The sequence below is a fragment of the Lagopus muta genome, chromosome 17 (assembly GCF_023343835.1).
Source record: "Lagopus muta isolate bLagMut1 chromosome 17, bLagMut1 primary, whole genome shotgun sequence".
In the NCBI taxonomy this organism is placed as follows: Eukaryota; Metazoa; Chordata; class Aves; order Galliformes; family Phasianidae; genus Lagopus; species Lagopus muta.
The window spans coordinates 2,943,725-2,967,725 of NC_064449.1; the positions used below are offsets into that span (position 1 = coordinate 2,943,725).

Below are 24,001 nucleotides of genomic sequence, written 5' to 3' on the forward strand. Positions count from 1 at the left end.
TGGGCAGGATGAGGCTCAGCCTGGAATGAGTGACTGGATGGTTTCTGTGTAATTAGTCACTGCTCATCAGCTGGCCTCTAGTAGTTGGCTGTAAGAAGCTAGTTGTCTGTCCTTAGTAAAATGGTATGAGCCACAAGAAAGGAGCATTTTTTCTTTGCAGTGGGTGGGGGAAATGAGAATGGTCTGTTAATGTGATCAGCTGACAGATGGTAACTCACAGGGGATAATTAACTGTTTGCTGGTACAGGATGTTGAGTGTGTAACAATGCTGTCAGTAAAGACATCAACACAAGGAGAGGATTGGGTGTGTGATATGGCACAGAGAGGACCAGAGCGCGAGCTGACTGCAAGGTGATGCTAAGAGGAGGATCTCTCCCTCCAGTCTGGAACTAACGAGGTAGAGACAATTAAGTCCATCTTGCTGAGGGCCAGCAGCTTTCTGCCTCCTGCCTGTGGCAGCATGGAGCTAAAGGAATGGAAAGCTGCCTGACATCTGGAGTGCTGGGAAAGTTTTCTGCCTCCAGACTGAGGAGAAGGGGAATATATTAGGAAAAAATTATGGGACTTGTAAGTCTGGTCTGTCGAGAGCTTTGAAGTAAGGAGCATGTCTCCTGACTGACTTTTCTCCTTAGGAGAGAATGAGCTGCAGCGAGTGAGCAGCAGCAGAGTGACATGATTTGGTGGCCTGTGTCACCAAGACAGCAAGTGTGCTCCTCGGGTCTGTCCTGCCTGCAGGGCTGTCTGCTATTTTAAGAGTAGGAGACATGGAAACGATGTTGTTTGCAGGCAGCTCTTATTCTTCCTGCTGCAACAAGCTCTGGGAGGGTGGAGGGAAAGCAACCTCTGTGATTCTTGTGCCGCTTCTCCATATATTCTCAAAATCCTTGTTTCTAAACACAGCTGTCTCAGCAGTGGGGGTTAAGCACAAGTGCATGCGGTGCTGGCAGGATAAGGAGGATGGCCAATGAGTTGGAAACCCCTCCTTTCCTTTGGGTTTCGAGGACTCCGTGTACAGTTTAAAGGAGGGGAGGAAGTCGTCTGTACTGAAGATTTGTCAAACTTGTTCCTGGCAGATAGGTTGGTTTTATCGAGTGGCTTGACATGTAATTCCATGCAGTGTATAGATGTTTATCTGATGTTTACTCAGAGGAAGAGATTTCCTGCCCATTCTAAAAATTAAACTTGGTGTAACGTGCGTTTGCTCAGGGAAAATGAATGTGAAGATGCTGTCAAAGTGTCAGGTCTGTCTGGAACAAGGGTCCTGCAGGAGACAAGTGGCATTAGTGTGTTCAGAGATGTTGCATTTAAAATACCAAAGTGCTCAGTCTTCGGGGAGCCGTGTTAATTGAACTAAAAGAGATGCAAAGCCCAGAAGGGAGGTGGTGTTCACATCTGAAAAGGCAGAAATGCTTGCGAGTGAGAGAGTCAGAAGAGGAGATTCCTGCTTTAAAATGACGTCAGAAGGATGTGAGTAATTGTTCTGAAATTAGAGTTTTCCACTTGAATCATTTTATGGAGCTCCAGTTATCTGAGGGCTGCTCTGAAAGTAATGCCTCCTATTTTAGGATGTCAGTGCATGCCATCAGAAGCAGATGGTGGTGGTATGGTAGTAGAGGCTGAACCTTCCCACCAATATCCCATTATGTTTTGTTGCTGTGTGACAGAGGGCAGCAGAGGGGCACTGACACAATGGCGTTCAACATGGAAGTGTGGATGAAGCAAAAGTATGCCAAAAAAACAAAGGCAGCCATTGACATTCATTGATATTCGCTGGGTATCAATAGGGACCAAATAGTGGATGTTAGCACAGAAAGTTGGACTGTGTGGGCAACATTTTCCTCACAACAGTGCCATAGTAGCAGCTGTGTGCCAGATAACACTGTCTCTTCTCAGGAGGCTCAAAGCTTTTACAACAGTGAAGTAATTATTCTGGGTGTGGGGAAACGAAGGCAGGGTGATGGTGGCTGCTGCAGCCCAGACCCAGAACTGCTGGCAGAAGCTTGCTGTTTGCCTCAGCCTTCAAGGAAGCAAACTCATCTACGTCTGTTAAGCACCCCTTCTGCACAGAAATCCACTGATTTCATAAGCCTTGCCTCTGCCTTGTGTAACGACTGGCTGGAAGAGCAAGTCAATATTGCTCACGTTGAGGTTTGGCCTTGTTAAATACAGATAGCCTGCTGCAGATGTGTTGTTTGTGCCAGGGGTCAGCATAAGCAATGCCTGGAGTTTGCTTTTTTCAGAGCAAGCTTTCTGTCCTAGCAGTTTGTTTTGGCCTTGGACCCTTTCTCTGCTGCCGTGAGCTTAACAAGACCTTCTGTCATTCTCCAGGGAAGCTTTCGCACTCAACGCTGCGGGTTTGAATTGGCTTTAAATAAAAGGTGTTCTGTTTCTGAAATGCTCTGCTCTTCAGAGCACTCTGTGTGCAATACAAACAGCCAGCAGACAGAGCCGTTCCAGGTGAAGTGCCCAAGTGTGGTGACGTGGCAGAGAGCTGCAGGGAAGTGTTTACAATTGAGTCCCAAAGGAAGATGGCTTTGTCTGAAAACCCACCATCTGCAGGTGATGGCTGAGTGTCAAGGTGGGTCTTGTTGATTCGTCGGGGTGGGTGGTTTGTTCCCTGCTTGAGTGCTGAGCAAGAAGGAGGAACAAGCAGTAAAGAGGAGATGAGAGCTGAGAGGAAGGAGTTTAAAGCAGGCTTCTGGCTTTTTTCCCTCTGCTAACGCATTGTCTCCCTGTATCTAAGCCACTTGAATTTGCAGCTTGCGTGACTTATATCCTGTGAGGAGACTTATAGCCTCGAGAACTCAGCCTGACTTCGCGGTTATGTTTGCAGAGTGAAAGCAGGGTCAGGAAGGCAGATTTGTAGGGCGGGTGAAGGGAGCTGTACAGCTGGGCTGAGGACATCAGCCTTCCCACCAAGCCATGCAGCCCTGTGTGGAAGGATGACCTGTGTCCTGTGGAGCCCGTCCCAAGGAGGGGGAGATGAAGGAGTGTGCCTGCTCAAGGAGCAAGGCAGGGGGGATGCAGAGCTGATGAGCTGCCCTGAAGCAGCTCTGGAGGCTTAAATACCTTGTGCATCCAAACATGGTGTGTCTGTGGCCTGAAAATCCATCCTCTCCTCCTGTCAGCAGGTGACACCGTGGCTTCAAACAGCAGCTCTGTGTGTCTCATGTAACCGTGCTACCTCTAAGCTCCTCCAGCCTGCGTCTCCTGGCATCTCTCCAGTCCCGAACAAGTGAATTCATTTCCCACTTGATAGCAGCTAGAGCAGCTCCTTCCAGCATGGGGAGCCCTGCCTGCATGCTCTGCTGAGCAAGGAGAGTGCTTGGAGATGGCTGTGCAGCTCCCTGCTGTGCCTCAGAAGGATATATCTATATTTTTAGGGCTTTCCCCCACTGCCCCCCCTTATTTGAAATAGGAAGAGAGAAGATTATGGCACTTGATGATTTAATCAACATAATCTCCAGATAAAACATGCTTCTGCTATACTACTGGGAGATGCTCATTTATGCTGGCATGCTTCTCCTAAGGTAAATTAAATCATTAGTTTTAAGACTGGATTAGCTACGTGCATCTTAAAAAGGCAGTTCAGTAGTTATAAAAGCTTCTCAGCTTGGTGTTTCTTGGAAGTCATCAAACTCTTTTAACACAAAAGTCACGAGACATGAAATAGAGATGCAGTGCTGAAATGTTCAGTGCCCTTGGTGCTCATGCAGGGTGCTCAGAGCCAGCTGCCTCCTGCCCTGCTCTCAAGCCACTCTCCCAGCTCATTGGTTCCATGGGGAGCTTTTGGCCCAGGGCTGGGGGGTAGCAATTGCTCCTTCAGTCCACCCTGAATCCTGAGCGCCTGTTCTCCACTGCAGGGCTGAGCAGAGGTGTGTGCATTGAAGGAGATCTGAGCTGATCACTGCAGCATGGGGAAATCCAGGACGATGCATTAACCTGTTCTTGGCAGTGCACCTGAGCACTGTGTAGCCCAAATCCTGGGTGATCAGCTGGTCTGTTCCTGCCCAGAGCAAAGAGAAATGATGGAGGCCCTCTTAGCCATTTCTGGGCTTTTATGAATGTGATAACAATGTGCTGTGTGCATCCACTTTTCAGCATTTACCTCCCCAGTGCTGCCTGTGCATTAATGCTCTCCATCCCTGGAGGATTGTGCTGCCCCTGTCTGTGTATTTATTATGCATCTGGGTGTGGGGCTGGGCTGTCACAGGCACAGATGGAGGGAGCATGGAGCTGTGTGACGCCCAGGGAAGCTGATAGCTGGCTGAACTTGGGATTGCACAGCTAAGTCAGGCTGCTGTGGCTCCCATTTCTCTAATAGAAGGGTCATTAAAAGTGGGACAAGGAACCAGCGGAGAGGTTCCATCTGGGTTTCTTGAAAGGTGCAGAGCAGCATCAGGTTCAGAGATGGACTTTGCTGCTCTCAAGCTAGCTGAAGGCATTTGGTTCTGTGCTCACTGAGGATTGGTACAGTGTGAGGTGATACCTCCATGCTGCTCCTTCTGCTTGCCTCATGCTGTTCTGTTGGTACCAGCAGGGCAGCCAGTGCCTCACTGTGATTCCCACAGCTGATCTCTTGAAATCGTGCATCTTTCTCTGCTTTGCTTCGTCTCCCTGAGCCATCTGTGGCACCATGTGCTCTGGTTGGAGGGGCTCTGACTGCTGGTGTGTGTGCTGGTGGCTCTGGAGACACAGGCAGTCCTAGGGCAGCTCTCTTGTGCAGCACTTTGCATTCTGCTGCTGTCTGACAGTGCGGTGCAAAAAGAAAAAGCAAGTTCTCATCGCTTCCCGAATTTCCTTTTTCCTATTGGAATACACAGAGGCATTTTTCTGCTTGGGTACCTGGAGGTGAGTGTGCCTTCCATGGAGCAGAACATTTGCGGGTGATTTATTGCAAGATGTAAAGGCAGGTGTGTGATAAGTTTAGAATGGGGCAGCTTCTGGAGGCTTGTAGTTTTTTGAGGAATAAAAGCAGTTGAAAGGTCCCTTTGCTGCCCTATAGAGGGGCCCGTTGGTGAACTCAGGTTCTTTTCCCCTTGCAGCACCTTCCTGCATCCCCTTTAGCAAAGGGGCTGTGCTCCCAACCCAGAGGAGAGCATTTGCAGGCTTAGAGGCTGAGCAGGAAGAAGCCCAGCACTGTGCCGGCGTGGGCAGGTCGCTGCGTTACTGCAAAAGGAGATGAAAAGATCCCCAAATGGTATTTGTTGTTTCTGACTGCAGACATCAAGGATCTGTCACTGACGGTGCAAAAGGGAAAAATATGATTTCTGGTTTGATCAGGCTGTTTCACTCTTACAGCTCCGCAGGCTCCAGCCTGACTAGACGTGAAGTGCTGTCAGATGCTTTGTCTGCTTCGCCTTTTCCTCTGTGCAGACTTTTCACGAGGTGGAGGAGAGGCTTTTAATTATAAAGGAACCAAAGTGTTTGCAGTCCCCCCCGTGCACTGACGGAGACACGGGGGCAAAGCTGATCTGCAGAATGAATTGTGGCATGGTTTAACGTCTCTCTCAAGCTGTACTTCCATGCCAATCACCCAAAGCTCACCTCATGGCAGGGGGAATCGGGCAGGTCTGTGTTTGGGAGCAGGGAGAGCCATTCCCCTTTTCTCCACCCATGCAGGTGCCTGACAGAGAGCCATCAGACCAAACGCAGGGGATCATTTATGGAGGTGTTTGTTTGAAGCTGAGTGGACAGGAATCACGTTTCAGAGCCGTAAGAGAAAGAGCTTTTAGCTGTCGTCTTTTTTTCCAAAATAGCAACCACATCACCACGCACCATGGGGATGTCAGGGTGAATCTGTTTCACTGACAACAAGATTGTTCTGTCTAGACTGGGAAGCACTGTTTAACTGACTGAGTCTGCAGAATAATTTAAAGGCAAAATACTTTATAGACATTAAGTTTAAACTAAAAAAACAACTAGCCTGACACAGATGATGCCTGATGGATAGCTTGCGTGGGGGTGGGATGACGACTGGCTTTGTGATGGTAGCAACTGACAGATGTCTTCCAGCTGCAGCAGCCAGGGATGGGCAGTGCGAGCCTCTGGTCCATCTGGGTGGACCCAATGCAGGTCTTGTGTGCAATCCTTGGATCAGCCTTGAGTTTTGTTTTGCAGGGTGCTTAGCCCAGCCCTGCCTGCCTCTCGATGCCTCGCCACAGAGTGCTGCTGGCTCTGGTGCTGCCACTGAGGGATGCAGAAGGGGTCGTGTGGAGGGGATATGAGCCTTGCATTTGCCATCTGTGTGGAGGGGCTGGCAGCCAGGGCTGAGCCACAGATACGCATGGTGGTGAGATGGCAGCCCAGCTGGCAGGAGGAACTTACTTTCTTTCTGGCAGAAAAAGAAAGATGAAATATTAATAGCATGGCTCAAAGGCTGGAATAGATTTATTTTTTTCTTTTTCCCCCCTCCTTTAGAGGAAGGTTTTTGCTCAGCACTGCATCGATGTTGCTTAGAAAAGCAGCATCCGCTTGGAGCAGGAAGGATGCCAGCAACCTGGAGGGAGCCCAGCAGCAGGCTGGAAGGGGAGGCACGGCCCTGGGATGGGCTGTGCTCTGAGCTCAGGGCTTGGCTGAGCACTTTGGATGCACCACAGCCCTGAGATGTGTGCTGTAGCCTTGTTTGGCTCTGGTTCAATGGCAGGAAAATAAAAGGTTTTCTTGTCTCTGTCTTTTCAGGTCAGGGCTGAGCCCCCCTGTCTGCACGATGCCTTTGTGTTGACCACCCTGCTTGGCTGAAGGAGATGGAAAGTGGGAGAAGCAGAGGGTTCAGCCACCATGTCTGTCTGTCTGCCAGCTCCCTTCAGAAAGGTCCTGCTGGCTCCTGACCTGTCTCTTCTCAGATCCTGGTGAGTCGAAGCATCTCCAGGAGCCCCTGATGGCTTTTTAAGGTGGAGATCATGAGAAGGTTTTCTCTCAGGGGCAAGCTCTTCTGTTTGCTTCTGCTGGTGAACGTGGGGGACGGTTATTGAGAGAAGGCCTTGCTGCCAGGCAACTTGATCTTGAAGCAGAGGTGTGCTGTGTCCTAAACGCCTTAAAATTTGAGGCCTCTTACATATACGCACATTTTTATGAGTGTGTGTGTATATATATTTCTCCTAAGCAATCACCTGACTTCTTTCTGTGCCTTAGTGGAGCAATTTGGTCACTGGGTAGGCGGCAGAACCAGCATCCCAAATGGGTGCATTGGCAGGGAAGCAGAGAGGAGAGATCGCAGTGAGGAGGATTCAGGCTCAGTGCGTTTGCCAAGTGAGCTGGAAGGAACTGAGTTAGGGGTGTTTAAATCTCTTCCTTCTGTTTCTTTGACATCTCTGTTCTGCTCTCGCTCTGCTAGCTGGTCTGTGCCAGATTCAGAGGTCCTGAGGAGAAGAGAAGACACGAGTTCAGCATGGTTGGAAACAGTCTGCAGCACTCCTAACTTAAAAAACTTTGCAAATGCTGTCTGTGAATGCTGCTTATTTCCTCATTGAGTGTCGAAATGAAACATGTTGTGGCAGATAGCACTTGCTCAGGTTCAAGTAGTGGGTGAGCAGTGAAATGGGGTTTGACCTAGAATCTAGCTTCAGTGTGGCCTTAATTCTTGGCCTCATCTGGCAGCACAGGGTAAGGGCAGACAGCAGGAGGGGGCCCCGATGCCCTCCCCTTGTGCAGCCTTGTCTTCTGTGTTCCTCTGCCTGCCGCCCTGCTGCTGTTGCCTTTTGATAGACAGCATGATTAATTACACTGCTCACAGCCTCTGAAAATTTATTTAGGGTTTTATGCTGGCTGCTGCTTACACAATGGCAAATCTGCCGTGGCTGTGTCCCAAGCAGGTGGCAGCTAATAGGTCAATAAACTGAATCGCCCCATTAGAGCTGCTGAGCCGGGCTGCTGTGTTGCAGGCAGGTAGAGGGGAGAGCTGCCGTGCTGAGGAGAAGCCAGGACAGATCTGCTTTAGAAGAAATGTGTCTGGCCATGCTGGTTTGTAGGAAATCAGTCACTTCCCTGATAGCATCCGCTGCTTTAATAGATCAATTTTTTCACTATAGCTTGTCTGTCTAAAACTTTCCTCTCCCTGCCTCCACTGCTATCCTATAAAATGGTCTAATAGGACCTTTTAATCTGTGAGAGCTTTGGAAATCTTTTTTTAGAGATTTTTATCGCCTTTTCCTTGGGTTGCACAAAGAAGAGAGGCTGGCGAGATGGTCATCTGGGGGAAATAGAGAGCTTGGAACAACAAAAAAGCCCCTGAAAATGCTCCTAAAGTCAAGCAGAAATCAGCCCAACTTGAAATAGCCAGCAGCCACACAATCAGATTACCCAATCATCTCTGCCTTTGAGCATTTTGAATCTCGGTGCTGCTGTCAAAGAATTGAAGGTGGCATGCCTTGAGCAGACAAAATGCTTGTACCTGCTTTTCAGAGGAGAAACTAAGGCAGGGCAATGGCAGAGGCAGGTGCAAACCGTGCAGTCCTGGATGGGCTTCTGTCTAGATGTGACTCGGCTCCTGCTGGTTCATACACAGTGGGATTGAGTTTCTGATGACCTGGTGGAAAGTTACCTGCTAGTGGAAAGTGGCATGAGGGAGGGAAGGGGAGTGTGAGCTGTGTTTCTGCATGGCTGTGCCAACAGGAAGGGATAAACCTGGTTTGCTTCACACAGTGCTGTGGTCCTGGGGCTGTTCACTGCCCGCCCCTGCAGCATAGCACTGCAGTCAGTGACTTGCTGTAAGTCTGCCCTGGGATGCTGGTGGGCTGTCAGTGGGATGCTGAGCCTTCACGGCCAGAAGGATGACCTGGTGTTGCTAAAGCTGCTCTATCTATTGAGAGATGTGCCAGGGTTGTCTGTGCTGCCCTCTCATGCCCTACATGCAGTGCCTCCAGCAGACTGCATCCTGTCTGGGAAGGCAGTTCAGGTATCCTGGCTCCTGTTGGCTCCATTACTGCCCTGCTGTTAGGTTTTAATATTTCTGCAGAGACAGTTGGTGTAAACTGAAGCATGCTGCATTTGTTCAGTACAATTTTGTAGGTAGCTTATGCTGAGTGTCACCTTTCAGTGCACAGTGAGCAGTTCAGCCTAAAGAAACATCACTGATGCCATTATCTCTGCTGCCAGTCCTGCCTGGTAAACCTGTTCCCTCCAGGATGGCTGAGCCTAGGGTGCAAGCCACATCCCTCAGCACCTGTGCAGAGCTTGCACTCAATAGCCGTGTGCCAGGTTCTCAATAACAGGCACTCAGAACACCCATGGATGCTTAAAAACCACAGAATTAAGAGATGCCATGCAAGCAGTATTGGGGAACATGTTGTTTTCAGTGCTTTGGGGGTATGGGCTTCAAGTTGTCCCCATTTTGGAGGAGTAGAAATTTTAATTTTGTGCTTTTAATTTTGTTCATTCCCTGTCCTGAGGCTGGACACCAAGCAATGCAAACATCAGCACTGAAACAGCGACTTGACAGGTTAGGATGTGACTGAGTGCAAGATTGCATTTCTGATCTGTGTCCCTGTAGGCGAGATCTGGGATCTGGTGCCCTTTGTGAGAGATGGGTGCTGTCTTCCTCCCCCAGTAAAAAAGGCTGCTGGGCAGCAGCCTTTGGCCATGCTGCTGTGCTTGGCACATGGGTGCTTTCTTCAAATCCTCATCAGGAGCAGCACAGGGCTGGCTGCTGTGGGAGCTGGGAGCTCATCTCACCAGGCCAGCTGGCTGCATGCTGCCTCTGACAAGCAGCGTTTCTCCTTCCTCCTGCCAAATTCCTAGTACCAATTTTTCCCCTCCATTTCAAGCACGAATGCTGCAAGGGGACATCTCTGCAGCCACCATACACTCCTGGAGGTGCAGATCACAGCAGGAGGCTTGCTGAGCTGTGACAGGCTGCCCCAGCTCTCCGAGCTGAACCCATCTCCTTGAGCTCTGCCTCTATTGCCTGCACAAGCTAATTTCTATCTGGTGGCGATGCTGAGCTGTTCAAAATCACACAGCTGCTGTAGCTACAGCCTTGCCTGTGGCTTCCTTCTGGGAAAGAGCTTGCTTTTTACTTAAAGCTTACGGGGGGGAGCTGGTTGATTGCTAACAACTGCAACTGCTGCATTAGCTCTAGCTAAAGGATAGAAGCAGTGGAATGTGGCTGCTCCTGGTTGGCAAAAAGCCCTCACCTCTGCCACTATCTCCAGACAGAAGGGGGCTGGCAGGGGCCATGCATCTCCTGGAGCAGGGGCTGCCTTCTGCAGGCAGTGGTGGGAGCAGAAAGCTGCATAACAGCTCTGTTTGGAGACCACGAGACTTTGGGGGAGAAAGTGACTTTTATAGAAATAAAGGAGACTTCCTTTTGGGTCAAGTGCTCTGGAAATGAATGGTTTTGAGATAAAAGCCTTTTTACTCAGGTAACACAGATTCACATTGCCTAAAGGGAAGTCTGCCTTGTGCTGGGGTATTTTTCCCTCTGGAGGCATTGTGATTGCTTTTGAAGATGGGTTTTCAGTGCACAAAGGAGAAGAAAGCTGAGAGGAAGAAAGCTTTTAAAAATACCAGGGGTGCCAGTGGTCTGTTTCAATTTGTCAGCGTGTCTCTCTTGCTCATAACGCTGCTGTTGGGTGCAGGGGCTGTTCCTCCTCCTCCCTTCAGGACTTGCTCCTTCCCTCTGGCATCTTGATCAATGGAGTCTGGGTTTCTTTTTTCCCATTCCAGGCCAACCTCTTGCATCCAGGGCTGCTTGGCAGACGGGTGCTGTGCTGTGTTGGGTGGGATTGCCCCTGATGACCTCAGCCAGCTGTACCCAGGGCAGGCCAGGTGCAAGGGAATACTTGAGTAAAGCACCTTTCTGAAAGAGGTATGAAATGGACTCTTTTCCCATCAGTTTGATCTGAGGAATCTCTTGAAAATATGTCTTACCCCATGGCCTCAGGGTCCACAAGGGTGGTCCAGCTTTGCTAAGACTTCTGGAAGCATCACATTCTCACTTCTCCTTCTGCTAGTTTCTCCTGCCTTGCCCTGAAGGGATGAGACGTCTGCAGGACTCTGCTGCTGCTTAGTGTGAAATGCTGTAAAACCCAGGCATTGATTTCTCAATCAAAGGTGTCTGTTTGCTCCTTGGTCTGTAGCTTTAATGCCTGCAAATACATCTTTTGCTCCCTAACGGTTTGCTTTAAGATTTTGAAATTGACTGTTGTGCTTTGGAGACTGGGGAAGTGAACAGGTTCAATCAAGCCAGCATTATTAGTGCTGGCTCACAGAGGGGGTTGAGCCAGGCAGAAGCCTGGGTCACAGTGTCTGTCGTGTCTCAGGGGAGACCTTTACCTGTGTCTGGCCATGGTGTGGGGCTCCGTTGCTCTGCTGGTTCCTGGAAAGCTGTGGGTCCTTTTGTCCTGATGGTGAACCTGGGTCAGTGGGTGTGTGGTCTGAAGGCTGAAGTTGCAGCCTAACCTATGAACTGACGCCAGACGAACCTGTAGACATTAAAATGAACAAAATGCCACCAAATTTCCATCTGCACTTCTCATTTTCATAGGAGCTGTATGTGTTCCTTGTTTCCAGAACGCTGTAGCTTTGTTGTTCTGGAGGTGCAGTGTAGATGATGCAAGCCTTGCTGAAATGGAGCTGCTTCTGTGGAGAAATACAAGAGCTGAAAGTAGAAAGGATTCCTACCTCCCAGGGCTGCTGTCCTGCAGGGATGACTGGTGTGACCTAAGCTGGGACTGTCACATCGCCTGGGCTCCAACTGCTGCCACTGGTCAACCTCGGTTTCCCACTGTTTAAAGGGGTGACGTGGAAAACCCTTTCCAAAGACCAGAGATGGAGATGCTCAGCTGGATGGGGAGGGATGTTAGCAGCAGGAGCAGAGTGGAGCAAAGGAGGAGGGATGCTGAAATGCAGGTGACTCTTAGCACTGATTGTATGCAGCAGAGCTGTCAGGGGGGAGGCTGAAGGAAGCATATCAAGAATGTCTCAGCTATTCAAGTGAGAAATCAAATTAAACCTTGTATCAAATAGTAGAGCTGTTCTGTGCTAGGAGTTATGTCAAATTCATTAAAGGTTTCTACACACCAGTCCCCCCAGGAGTTAGCAAAGAGAAAAAAACAACACTTTGTGTCAGGGGGCTGTGCTTTCCTGCTTACCTGGATATGTTAATGATGTGCATAGAGGATGGGAGGATTATCGATTTAACCCTCAAGATACAGGTGAGGGGAGCTGGGACTCCACAGCAATGCTGTCTGTGTGCTGCTGTCAGTGTCTGTCCATGTGTCTGTGCTGCATGGTGGAGGGTGAGAGCCAGGGACTAAAGCTGCAGCAGGCTGGAGGTGTGGAAGCTGCTCTTGTTCCCAGTCTCCTGCTAACAGGCTGGGAGGTGGAGTCACTTGGATACCCAGCATGTCTGAGAGTAGCCTGGAGGAGATGGAAATACCACCATCGTGCAGCCAGACTTGCTTCTCGTTGGGCATGAATCCATGCTTGTTCCAGGCAAGGAAAAGCTCTGGACAACGCATTGCTCCCTCCATGGGGACAGATTGTATGGGGGCTGGATGGAGCACAGGCTTGGCAGGAGAGAGCCTAGAGCTGGGATGAGCTGCCAGTGCAGTGGCAGAAGAGTCTGCTGGGAACATGTGATCTGCAGCATGCCACGGGACTTCAGCTGCAGGGTGAGCTCCCAGAGTTGCACAGCACAGGCTCTGCAAAATCCCAGGGGTTCAGCTCGTAGCTGCTTCTCACGGGGGCAGTGAGGCACTCTGGAGAGCTGGCAGCTGTCTGGAGGTGAGGAATGCTGAGCTTCATCCACTGCAAATGCTGAATGCCATCTCAAGCTGATGTGCTGAGGCCCAGGCTCTGCTAACGCTATCTGATTTTTTTTATCATACCTGATGCGTGTTGTGCTTTGACTTAGATGCACTCAAGTGTGGGTTTGATATTTAAAAGTCATTTACAATACTGCTGCTGTGCTGGCAGGAGAAATTAGTCTGACCCTGGGATGAACAAATCCTCATTTTGGAGCAGAGCAACCTGAGACAGGCAAGGCTGAGTCTGCTCAGGTGCTGTGCCTACTATTAGCTCTGCACCAGGGCTCTGCAGCCAGCTCGTTGCCTTTCCTCCCTTTTCTTTTTGTTAACTTGTAAGAATTTTTATTTTTTAGTCAAATTTAAGATGCTAAACCTCAATTAAGGCTACGTGTATTAATTTCCAAGATGTAATTTGTTTACAGAACATTCCCATTCACAGCAGCAAGCGCTGATAATTGTCATGGTTTGCTTTCCAGCCTTGGATTTGATACAGCTGGGAGCACGTGAAGGTGGCTCCCAGGTGGGCAATGCTGGCTCCTGGGTGGGAACATGAAGAGCTTACCTAGGAGCTGATTCTGACCTGGGCACTTCTGCTTTTGCCCAAAGCAGTTCTTATCCTGGGGTGTGGGAATGAGCCTGGCTGTGCCTGTTCCCTCTTTTGTCTGTCCTGTGATACCCTTTGTTATTTCTGCCCCCAGCATGATCTGTAGGCATCCTCATCCTGCCCCAGTATTCCTGCAAGGCCGAACAAACTGCAGTGTGTGTGCTCCTGGAGACAGAGCTGCAGAAAATCAATGGGGCCAGAAGAGAATGAGGCAGTACGTGCTTGTCCTTCGAGCTGCCAGCAGAGGGGATGGCATCTTTGCAGCATGATGGCTCATGGCTATTTTTTTTCCTCTGGCAGGAGCTATTGCTCTGAGCTGCAGAGATGCTGTACTGAAGCTTTGACATGCTGAGCTCTGTGTCCAATTCCTTCGAAGCACGCTGTTCCATCTACCTTTGAGATGCCAGCTCCTCTAGGGTGAGGTGGGCTGTGCAGCAGAGCTGTCCCTGCTCACACTGTAATCCTCAGCTGTCAGTGTCTTGGATGAGTTCTTGGAGGGTATCCAGACAAACACAGGAGAGATTTCAACTGCTGCGATCCCCTGTCCTATTTTATCTCATTTCTGACAGCCCAAGTCTGCTGAGGTTGGGAAGTGGTGAAAAGAGGAGAGCAGCTTCCTGCATTTGTGGATGAAGAAGCACTCCTTGCTCTGACAGCCTGCTTGCTTCTGCTGTTTCCCGCACTACTGACGGACTGTCTCTTGCCTTCCAGACTAGGCTGCATCTTCAGGAGAATGTCCCAGATGGTTCTTTAGGGAAAGAATCAGAGACTGATCGGTGGCCAAAAAAAGTCTCTCATCCAGTATCAAAGCCTTAGCCGCACCTTATGCTTCCCAAGGACAGCTTGGAAAGGGCGCAGTGGAGCTGCTGCTGTTCCTCTTGCAGGGTGAGTGAGTCTGCACAGGACCTGTGATAAGATCCTTGCCTTGGTCAGGCTCGAAGAGCTGCTGCAAGCTTTCACGCAGCGCTGGCCTTCTATGGTCTCTCATATCCAGCCCAGTCTGCTAATAAAGCAGTTCTAAACAATGGATTTCACCATTGCCTCCAGTTGGGTTTGATCTGTCATGCCTGTCTGTAGGCACAGGCAGCATTCAGCGCTCCCAGGAACGGGTGGGTGTTCAGGCTGGATTTCTTGGCCATCTGCTGTGCTGCTGGGCCATTTGTTACCCAGGCCCTTGCAGGGGCCTTGATCTGATGCTGCAGAAAACTCTGCTCTGTGGGGAGATTCAGTCTAATTTCTGGGAGCTTGCTGGCAGCTGGGGAGGGAGCTGTGTGGGTGGGTGGGAGCCCTGGCTTTTCCAAGTGCCTAAAAACTGAATTTGGATTGCTGCCTGCCTATCGCTTCCTCTTGAATGGGTGAGAGGAGGCATTGCTCTGGTCCAGGTGTTGACAGAGAACCATGACATGCTTGTGCCCAGGCTGGGCATGCCAGATTGCTCCCCGAGGACTCCTGCCTTCCCTCCCTGAGCTGGAACTCCTCCTGGTGCATCTGGTGGTGCCTCGTGACATGGGGACCATGGATTGAGAGGAATGACTTCTCTCTGTGGCTGCTCTGTGGAGCAAGAATCCCGCCCAGAGCATTGCCTGGCCTTTGCGGGGCTGATGTTCAGCAGTTGAGCTTGGCAGCTCCAGAAATTGAAATGCAAATGAGACAGAGAGCTGAGGGGCAAAGGAGCTGCTGGCTTTTTTGATGCTGACCTCCACTGTCGAGAGGAGAATTGTAGAGAATTGTAGTCTGGGTGTTGCTTGTGTTCTTCTTCCTGCCTTAGCCTGGGCCATGCACTGCCAAGATAAAGGAATGCAATTTCCTCTGCTCGTGTCAAGATCTTATTAAGCATTTCCATAAAGCAAATAGGGAGAGGACAGCCCAAGCCTTAGAGAGTCATTGCAGTCACTGCACAGCACTCTAACCCTGGCAGCCCTCAAGGAGCACAGGCTTGCTGGCAGCAGGAACACTGCCACACTGCTGGGGAGCTGCACAAGAGCACAAGGCCCTTACTCCAGCCTTTCTGCTGCTGGACGTATGGATGGATGGGGAAGCAGATTTCACTGATACAGATGATCCCTGCTTCAGGCTGTAAGGAAGTGCCCTTGCTCCTCGTTTAACAGGAAGGGAAGCCAACCATCTCTTCCCCACGGCATGCAGGTGGCTGTGCCCTCCATGTGTGGGTTCTGCTGGGGCTGCAGGTGGCACATGGAGCTGGCTCAGGGGATGCTGCCAGGTCTCTGAGGTGAGCTGAAGGTGTTCAGGGGGTCTGCTGTGGCCAAGCCTTGCCCTGTGTTTGCTCCCTGTGAATGAAGTCAGGGAGAGTGCAGCAAAGCCAGGAAAACCCCCATGCTGTTAGGAAAAGGCACTGTCTGGAAACCATCCCACGTGCTGGAGAAGCCTGGCTTTCTGACAGAAGCGTGCTTTAGATAAAGTGCTTTTGTTGGCTTGTTAGATCTATTATTCATGCCTTTATGTACATAGCAGACCTAGAGAGGCCGGCTGTGGCCTCCAGCCCAGCCCTTAGCGCAAAGGGGACAGCGGAGCCTGGCAGCAGCAGCGAGCAGCTCCTCAGCCCTCCATCTCGGCACTAATCCCATCCAGCCTCCATTCTCTGCTTCCCCCCGCTGAGGCTGCGGGCGTGAGAGGCCGGCTGCTCTGTTAGGGCTGCGCAGATTAGCCGTCCCCTCGGGAGCAGCTCGCTCAGCTTGCACTGAGATAACGGGGCCGCGTCCTCCAGGCTGCTGGGCTCCTCGGCAGCTGGCGGAGCTGCGATTAGCCTCAATTTATGCAGGCTGTTAAACAAACACCTGCAAGGTTCAGGGACGGGGAAGCCAAGCTGTTTTTGCGAGCGGCTGGTCGTGTTGTGTTAAAGTGAGAGTGCTGTCCTTTCCTCACTGCGCTCCTGGAGCTCCCAGCCACCCCCAAGCCCTGGTGGAACTCACAGAGCTGTGAGCACTGAGCTGGCTGTGCTGGGTTGATTGCAGTAGGGACAAACACAGTTGGGTCTTCCAGGGCTGCTGCTGTAGCCGACAATTTCTAAACTTGTTCTGCTCTTATTGCTTTCTGTGTTGTTTGCTTGCCCCTAATCCCCAGCCATGGAGCTGCTGTTATCATCAGCAGTGCAATAGGTAGCGTGGCAGGGGCAGAGCGATGTCAACATCTATTGAAGTGTTGGTAAAAGGGCTTAATGTGGAGAAAAGGAAATCTTGTTCCTCCTGAGACCTCGCTGGAGCATTTTGTCTAATTAACCTCAGAGGTGATCGCTTACAGCAGAGTGGTGTGCCAGCAAAGAGCCCAAAAATAGGCTCTATCCAAGCACAGCTCGAAAGCACGTGGCTCTCCCTTTGTAAAGCTTGGCGAGACCTGCTGTGGAGTGGGGCTAGAGCTGAACATGGCTGGACTATTATTATCTGCCTGGAAGTTGGACTGAAATTGCAGGGGCATTGTTCTGCATCCTATAAGGATGTGGATGCATGCACTCATACTGTGCACAGTGCTGGAAAAGAGATCCTGTGTTACACCCATGAGCTCCCAGTTTGGAGAGAATGCCTGCCTCTTCCTTTAGCCCAGAGGAGATGCTGCCGAATGGCTGCTTTTACCAACCCACTTGTTCCTGCTGGGTGGTTTGGGAATGGTGCAGCAGAGCCAGGCGCCAGCTGCAGCAGTGCCACCTCCTCCATGTGCTGCATGCTCATGTGTGGGATGTGCATGGATTTCTTCTTCCCTGGGCACTTTTATCAGGTTCTGAGGGAATTCTTTCAGTTCTCTGGTCTCTTCTGTGTTTTTTTCTTGGCTTTTCTTTTTTTCACTTTCATAGGTATCTAGAGAAAATCCTGTGTTTCCAGATAAGGATGTGCTGGATTTACAGTTGCCTACCATTGTTAATGCATCCTTGTCTGTGTGGTCATGTGAAGGTAAGATCTGCAGTAACCACATCACCTGCTGTTCTTCTTTTCCGTGCTGCTCCAGGATGTTCTCCCTACACTGTATTTTTGCAGTCATTTTACTAAGCCTTTTTCATACAGAGGAGGAAAATGGAGGCAGCTCTGCAATTTACCAAGCAACCCACTGGGGAGCAGAGCCTTGTGGCAGCAGTGTGGCAGTGGCTTTGGATGGCAGCGGGTTTGGGGTTGGGATTGGAGGAGGAGAGCATCTCCTGGCCACCCCTGCTGCAAAGGGGGTGCAGAGCTGCTCGTGTCCAGCAGGCCACAAGAAAAGGACAAGCTGTGCATAACGCTGTACTGCACGTGGTGGAGATCAGTGGGTGGTTTTACCCAAAGAGGGCAGTGCCGTGCCACGTTCCTCCCCAGTTTGTAAGGCGAGAACAGTGAGCATCAAGGATTTCTTGAGGGGAAAATCACCGTGGCTCATGATGAGGCGGTTGTTTTCCAGAGGTGTAGCAATTACTTCAAAACAAAACAGAACCAAAGCAGAAGCAACAGCAGCAGAAAACCTTGCAAGCAACTGTCACACAAATGCCTGTTCTGTCTTCTGACAAGCCGCTTTTCTCACCAGCTTAGGCAAAAGTACACAGCCATCATGCTGCCCAGCTTTAAAGCACTTCTCCTGTCTGTATTCCTGCCCTGACTCACTGCAAGGACAGCTGTGATCTCTCCTCTCTGCTGGAGGACATCCCCCCCTTAGCAGCCCTGGAGCTGTTGGTCCCCATTTCTAGCAGTTTTCCCATCACCCCATCCCAGGACTGTTTCTGCAGGGAAATGCTGCAGAATGTTGGAAATTTGGCTTACCTTAGGACAAAGTTAGAGTTGGGCAGCTATTTACCAGTTGGCATGCTGCTGTCAGAAGTGGGGACTGAGCCCCTTTCTCTATAGGGAGGAGGAGGGGTCCCACAGGCACTGCTGGGTGCTGTGAGTTGCACTCATACTGCATGCTTGCCCTTTGGGGATATATGGGAACAGAGAGGCTTTGCTGTCTGTGAAAGGAAAGACTTCAAACAGCAACGAGTCAACGTTGCCATTTCGAGAGGAACAGCTCTTGCCATGCTGGGCAATTGGCTGAAAGAGGTGAATAGGGCTTTCCTTAGAGGTTAAAAGCTCCAGCTCTGGTTAGGTATATTCATGTGGGCTTTTTCCCTTTCGAAGAAGGCAGATGAAAAGGGCTCTGACTCCTTTAAATAGATCTGCACTTCCTCCACCAGCCAGGAGCTCTATTAGGATTGCTTGCTGCTCCTTTCCGCCCAGCAAGGACAGCTGCCAGCTTAACTCTTAGCCCTCACATTAGGAGCAGAGGGGCTGAAATGAAGAGCGTTTTCCCTTGGCAGCTATCGAGAGGAAGAAGTTTGCTGCTGCTTGCTGGTTTGTATTTGTTCTGATAGCCAAAGCACAGAAGCACGCGTGGGTGCGAAGTACAGCTGGTACTTGGAAGGCCCTGGGTTGCTGGAGGGGCACAGAGGGTCCTGGGAGCATTGCCTCTGAGCAGGCTCCAGCTGGCTCTGAGCATGGTGCCTGGATGTCGGTGCTTACCCCACAGCTCCTGCTGCCATCCGTGGCTTTTGGGCATCGATGTGAGCAAGTGCTGCTGCCAGCTCGGAGCTGCTGCCCTGGCTTAACGTGGGAAGGCAGGAGCATCTGTCCCCCACTGCTTTCCTATTAGCAGGCTGCTATAAGGCAAAAAGCCATCTGCCTGCAGAGGTTGGGGTCTGTGATATTTGCTAACCCAGGAAAACACTGCTACAGGAAGGCGGTCAGGCATGAAGGATGAGAGATCCTCTTTTCTCAGAGTTGACTGAAATGGGAATTTCCTGCAGGTTGTTTTCCCATTGACCAGAGGGAGATCAGACCCATGGTTCATCTGTACACCCTTCTTAGAGCTGCTGAAGAAACTCAAAATGGGGTGATGGCCCCATGTTCCTTCCTGGACCGTGCTCTTTCTCAAGGTTAGTGCTACTAGCTAGGGCCTTGTTTTCACAGGCAGCCTCTAGTGCCAGGTTCATGCTGATCTTGCTAAGCACTTTTGCTCCTGAGGACATCTGCAGCTGGTTCAGAAAGGTTTCCACAAAGCACAGTCATTTACTGTGAGCCAGCATTTGCAGAGTAATCCCATACAAGTCATTAGCTGGGTTGCTGGAGCTTGTCCTGGGATCTGCCCAGGGAATCCCAGAGCTGCCTGGGGCTGAGTTGTACCTCAGCTCTGTGCTGAGAGCCTGACCTGGGCCATGGTAGGGTAGCCCTGGCAATGTTGGTGTGCTTCCTCCCATGATTCTATTTAAATTCTGCTGTCTCTCCTTTGTCAAAATGGTGTAGCCAGCTAATATCCTGATACAAAGGGTGCACCCCCCTTTGCCATGCCATCTGTCTGGTGATATCAAGGGCAAGAGAATCAGATTCTGGATGTTCATAAATTATAAGGGAAACAGCTTTCTTCCTTCACCCTTTGAACTTTTTTTCATTCCTTCATTGTGTTAATTAATACGTTGTTTAAGCTGTATGTCAGTCCCTGTCCTTGCTTGCTGTGGATGAGGCTGGCTTGTCAGTGCTTGGCCTCCTTTTCCCATCAGCTCGAGTGGAGCTGTTACATGTTAGTTCTCCAACAGCACTTTGATTACCTCTCATAACACAACACTGTCAATGCAGACTGACCAATACAGCAGTTCAATGAGTGTGTTGCTCTTGACAAGCCTTATTTGCCCTGGATAAGTCAGGTAGAATATCTTCAGCTGCAGGTAATAGGCAGTAACATCCTCTCTGTGTGTTATCTGAAGGTTTCCCGATCTCTCTTTCACCCGAAGGGGCTTCCTTGTCTCCACTGCAGCAAGATGCAGAGCCTGAACTAACTGAGCAAGGAACTGTGGAGTCCAGGAGCAGCAGATCTGCTTTAAGTGAGGCTCTTGCCCTGGGTAATCATCCCATCTTGAGAAGCACAACATACTATCTTAGACTTCTCCCCAAGGTGTGTTGACCAACGTGCATTTGATGTCTAGGAGCTGCCCTGGCAGTGTGTGGGCCATCATCCTCAGCAGGGAACCAGAGACAGCAATCACTGCTAAGTGTTAGATGATAGCATGTTTTGCTGGCTGCTTTGATGCATTATGTTTTCCACCATCTGTATTTGCACTGTGTTGGAGGCTTGCTTGCCCTGCTAGGGCTGGGCTGCGATCCCTCCAGCACTGTGAGCAGCCAAGTGTGGTGTTTAGAGGGTGGAGAGGAGATGGCAAGCTTTCTTTCAGCCGTTACTTTGCTATGCTGATGCCTTGTCTCCCCACACTTGCTCATTTCTTCAAATATTGCTGCTCTCAATGAACTCTTAGCAGCTGTCAGTCCCCGTTCCTGAAGTGATGTGCAATTCTGAGCTCCCTGCTGTGTTTGGGATGGTCCTTGTGCTGACACTGCTGACTGCTCCCTGCTCCAGTAATTGGCCTGTTGTGCTTTTTTAGCCTGCAAAGCCTCCTTCCCAAATGCTCCTGAAGAGCTTCCTTTTGGAGCAGAGCTGCAGGAGACAAAACAATCTCTGCTCTTGCAGAAAGAAGCTTGTATACCTGGATCTCTCCCCTCAGCCACTGCTGCCCTGGATGGTGTTTGTTGGCAGGCTTTGCTCCCAGTGCTCCTGCTTACCTCGTGCTCTCCCAAGAGGAACAAGTTTCACATGATGGCTTTGGAAATAAGTCAGGGCATGTGCCTTGGGCAGCACAAAAGGAACTGGAAACCTGAGCTTTGTTTGCATGCACGTTGTTCCTGGTGTTGGCAGGGATGAGCCCTGGCTCCATGCAGCTGCTGTGACTGGTTTACTGGGCACGGCATGAGATCCCTCCTCCTTGAAGGGCATTCACTGTTTTTTGAAGCCATGACTGCCAGCAGAGGTAAGATTCACACTTCCTGAGAGCAGCAAGCTTTTTGTGTTTGCCTCCCAGCTTGGGTGAGCAGTTCTGCAGGAGGGCAAGGAGGGGAGCTGCACGCAATTACCTGCAAACACTGGAGAGCGGTCAGAGGTCCCACTATCAGCCATGGCCCAGATGTACTGAGTGAGCCTGCTCCCAGCATCCTTGGCTCCTGCAGATGCACGTGAGCCAGGCTGGCTGTGTGCTGCAGGTGGAGGAGAAAAGAAGCCTTTCATCTGCTCCCACAGAGCAGGCTGGCAGCCAGCTCATGCCTGCTGTTTGGTTCCCTCTGCCACAGCCGGAGCAGGGAGGTGGGAGCTGAGCAGCTGTGCCCCTCCTCAGGGATCAGCCCAGGGTGAGAAATGTTAGGGATGGACTCTGCTCCCTGTGTTAGCAATCAGATTGCTGCTGCAGGGTTATCTGTCAGCACTGCCTTGGGGTCACAGTGTCACACAGGAGTCTCTCCTGGAGGCACTCCCATGGGCCAGGTGAAAGCTAGCTGATTTATCAGGTGCTCTCTGTGCTATGCACCCTTCCCAGTGTCCTTGGGATATGTGAGCCTGGATTCAGGCCCTTCTCCTGCCCTTCACAAGGTGTCTCTCCTTCCTACATTGACACCCTCACTCCCCGTCGCTGCAGCAGCATCCTCCCATCTTGCTGTCTCAGCTGTACTGGCTCTGCCAGAGCCGTGCCTCTCCTCCTCCCTGCCCACCATGCCGTGCCAGCGAGCCCAAACCCACTGTGCTGGTCGCCTGATTTGTTTTGGTTCATGTTCCAGCTGAGGATAAAGTTGCAGATATTTCTGTGCAGCGATAGGATCTCAACAGCCAGCCTTGCTTTAATGCGATCCCAGGCATTCGAGGTGCCCCATTACCTTATCTCCCTTCTGCAGATATCTGTTACTCACCACTCTCACCCTAAAAGCCAGCCAGCCTGGGAGGGAACTGCAGAAGCTCAGCCTCTGCAACCCTGCTGTCGGGCAGAAAGCAGTGAGTGAGGCTCCCATCCTGCTTTTTCTGCACAAGGTTCCCTTCTTTCTGCTTGCAGCGCTGTGTGGTGCAGTGGGGTGGCTGGGAAGGCTGCGTCACAGCTGACTCACACTGCTGGTAAGGTGGAAACCCCACACATTGGTTCCCACCCAGCTCCCCAGGGGCACCTGTTTGCTCTCTGGCTTTGCAGTTCAGCAGTCCCTGAGATGAACCTGATATTGCTGCATGCAGGGCCAGTGAGGCCGTGCCTCGTCCCAGCCTTCCCAGCTGCATCTTGCTGCTCTCCCGCTGTCACATGAGCATTACACCATCTCTCCCGTGGAGAATGAGTGTGGAAAGTGCCTGGTTGCCAGAGCAAAGTGAAATCTGCTCCAGCTTCAAACGCACGCAACCCCAATCTGTGCACTTTGGGTAAATGCTAAATTCTATCTCTGGTTCATAAAGAGGAGAGGCTGATGCTTAAGTGAGGCATGGGCACCAAACACCCAAGCTTCTGCAGCTCTCAGGTCTCCTGAAAGTTCCTTGATGCAAAGAGAAACGTTCCCAGCCTGGGTGAGTCATAGGGCATTAGGTGGGCTGGGTCAGCTCTGAGCAACACTCAGATATAAAGGTGAGAATTGTTCTATTGAATGGCCAAAAAGCTGTTGGTGGCAGAACGGCCTCTGTGAGCAGGCAGTGCAGAAAAATAAGAGGAAAATGGAAGGGGGTGTGGGGAGCTGGAAATCAACAGCTCAACAGCAGTTCGTCCAATACAGATCCTTGAAAATACAGGAATTTTGAAGGGAGGTAAAAAGATGTGATGAGAAACTACATGGGAATTTCTAGCAGTGAGGAGGAGGACCTGAATTCTAGCATATTGAGAGGGGTGGAAAAAAAGAGAGTCAGAAAGCTCTTAGCTACAGGAATTGGGAGAGCAGAGTGCATGTTTTTGTAGTCTGGATGGGGCTGATGCCATTCCCATGTGATGTGCACGGATCTGTTTCTATTCCTGCAGTGCTGGGCGGCTCAGGGTGAGCAGTGCAGGAGCTCTGGGTCGCCCCATTGCCTGTGCTCAGGTCCTGAGCTGCGGGCAGCACGGCTCAGCTGCCCACCAGCTCCGTGCTCCTGGAAGGTGGTCGATGGAGGTTCGTTGTGGGGTTATGTAATGATTGACCTCGTGGAAACGGGTCTTATGAAAGCATGGAATCAGCTTAGCTTGCGGACGGCTCAAGCTGCGATGCGGGAGATGTTATCATTGCTGTTAGGAATTTATGCTTTTGTACGGTTGGGAAGCATTTGACTCCACCTCATTGTGTCCTGGCTAGAGAAACAGGCCTGGGTCACAGCTTTCCTTGGACCATGCTGAGCTGTGTGCCAGCAACTGGCTGACTCACAGAGCTGCTCCAGGTCTGCCCATGGCTGTGCAGCCGGAGCCATCATGCCTGTCTCTGCTATAGGAGCCCCCTGTGCAGGAGCTGAGGGAGGAGAGGCAGCGCTCTGCGATCCTTCTGAGCAGCACAGATGAACCCACACCTAATTGCTTTTAAAAACCCCCTGTTGCTATGGTGACTCAACAAGCGTGATGCTCACAAGTTCTTCTCTCCACTCCCAGGTCTTGCGTTGGCACTGGGAAGCCTTGTGTGTACCTATGTACGTACATCTGCTTTCTTCCAGCTTTCAAAGGTGGCATACAGTCCCCCTTGGAGCGTGAGCAGAATCCCTTCTGAGCTGGGAAAAGATTTGCTTGAAAGGTCTTGTAATAAGGTTAAGGAGAGGCCAACAGCCGCTCGCCCTGCTGCTGAGCACTTCAGTAGCTAAATTTAGTCCCTTGAGTCATTACTGAGTCAGCAAATTGGGG

The 24,001-nt window shown here is 50.8% G+C and overlaps 1 protein-coding gene across 4 annotated transcripts in view; it reads left to right on the top strand.

The window, feature by feature from the left end:
* The first annotated feature begins 2,365 nt into the window (after positions 1-2,365).
* Positions 2,366-24,001, top strand: part of SRRM4 (serine/arginine repetitive matrix 4) — a 62,254-nt gene continuing 40,618 nt past the window's right edge. For 2 of the 4 annotated variants that reach the window (XM_048963903.1, XM_048963905.1), the window contains exons 1-3: positions 2,366-2,578; positions 6,682-6,851; positions 14,065-14,238. The gene's annotated coding sequence lies outside the window, so the exon portion shown is untranslated. Of the gene's footprint in view, positions 2,579-6,681; positions 6,852-14,064; positions 14,239-17,158; positions 17,256-19,108; positions 19,238-20,089; positions 20,251-20,820; positions 21,158-21,876; positions 23,895-24,001 lie in introns of those variants that run through there. The other 2 variants (XM_048963902.1, XM_048963904.1) reach the window with 2 other exon arrangements.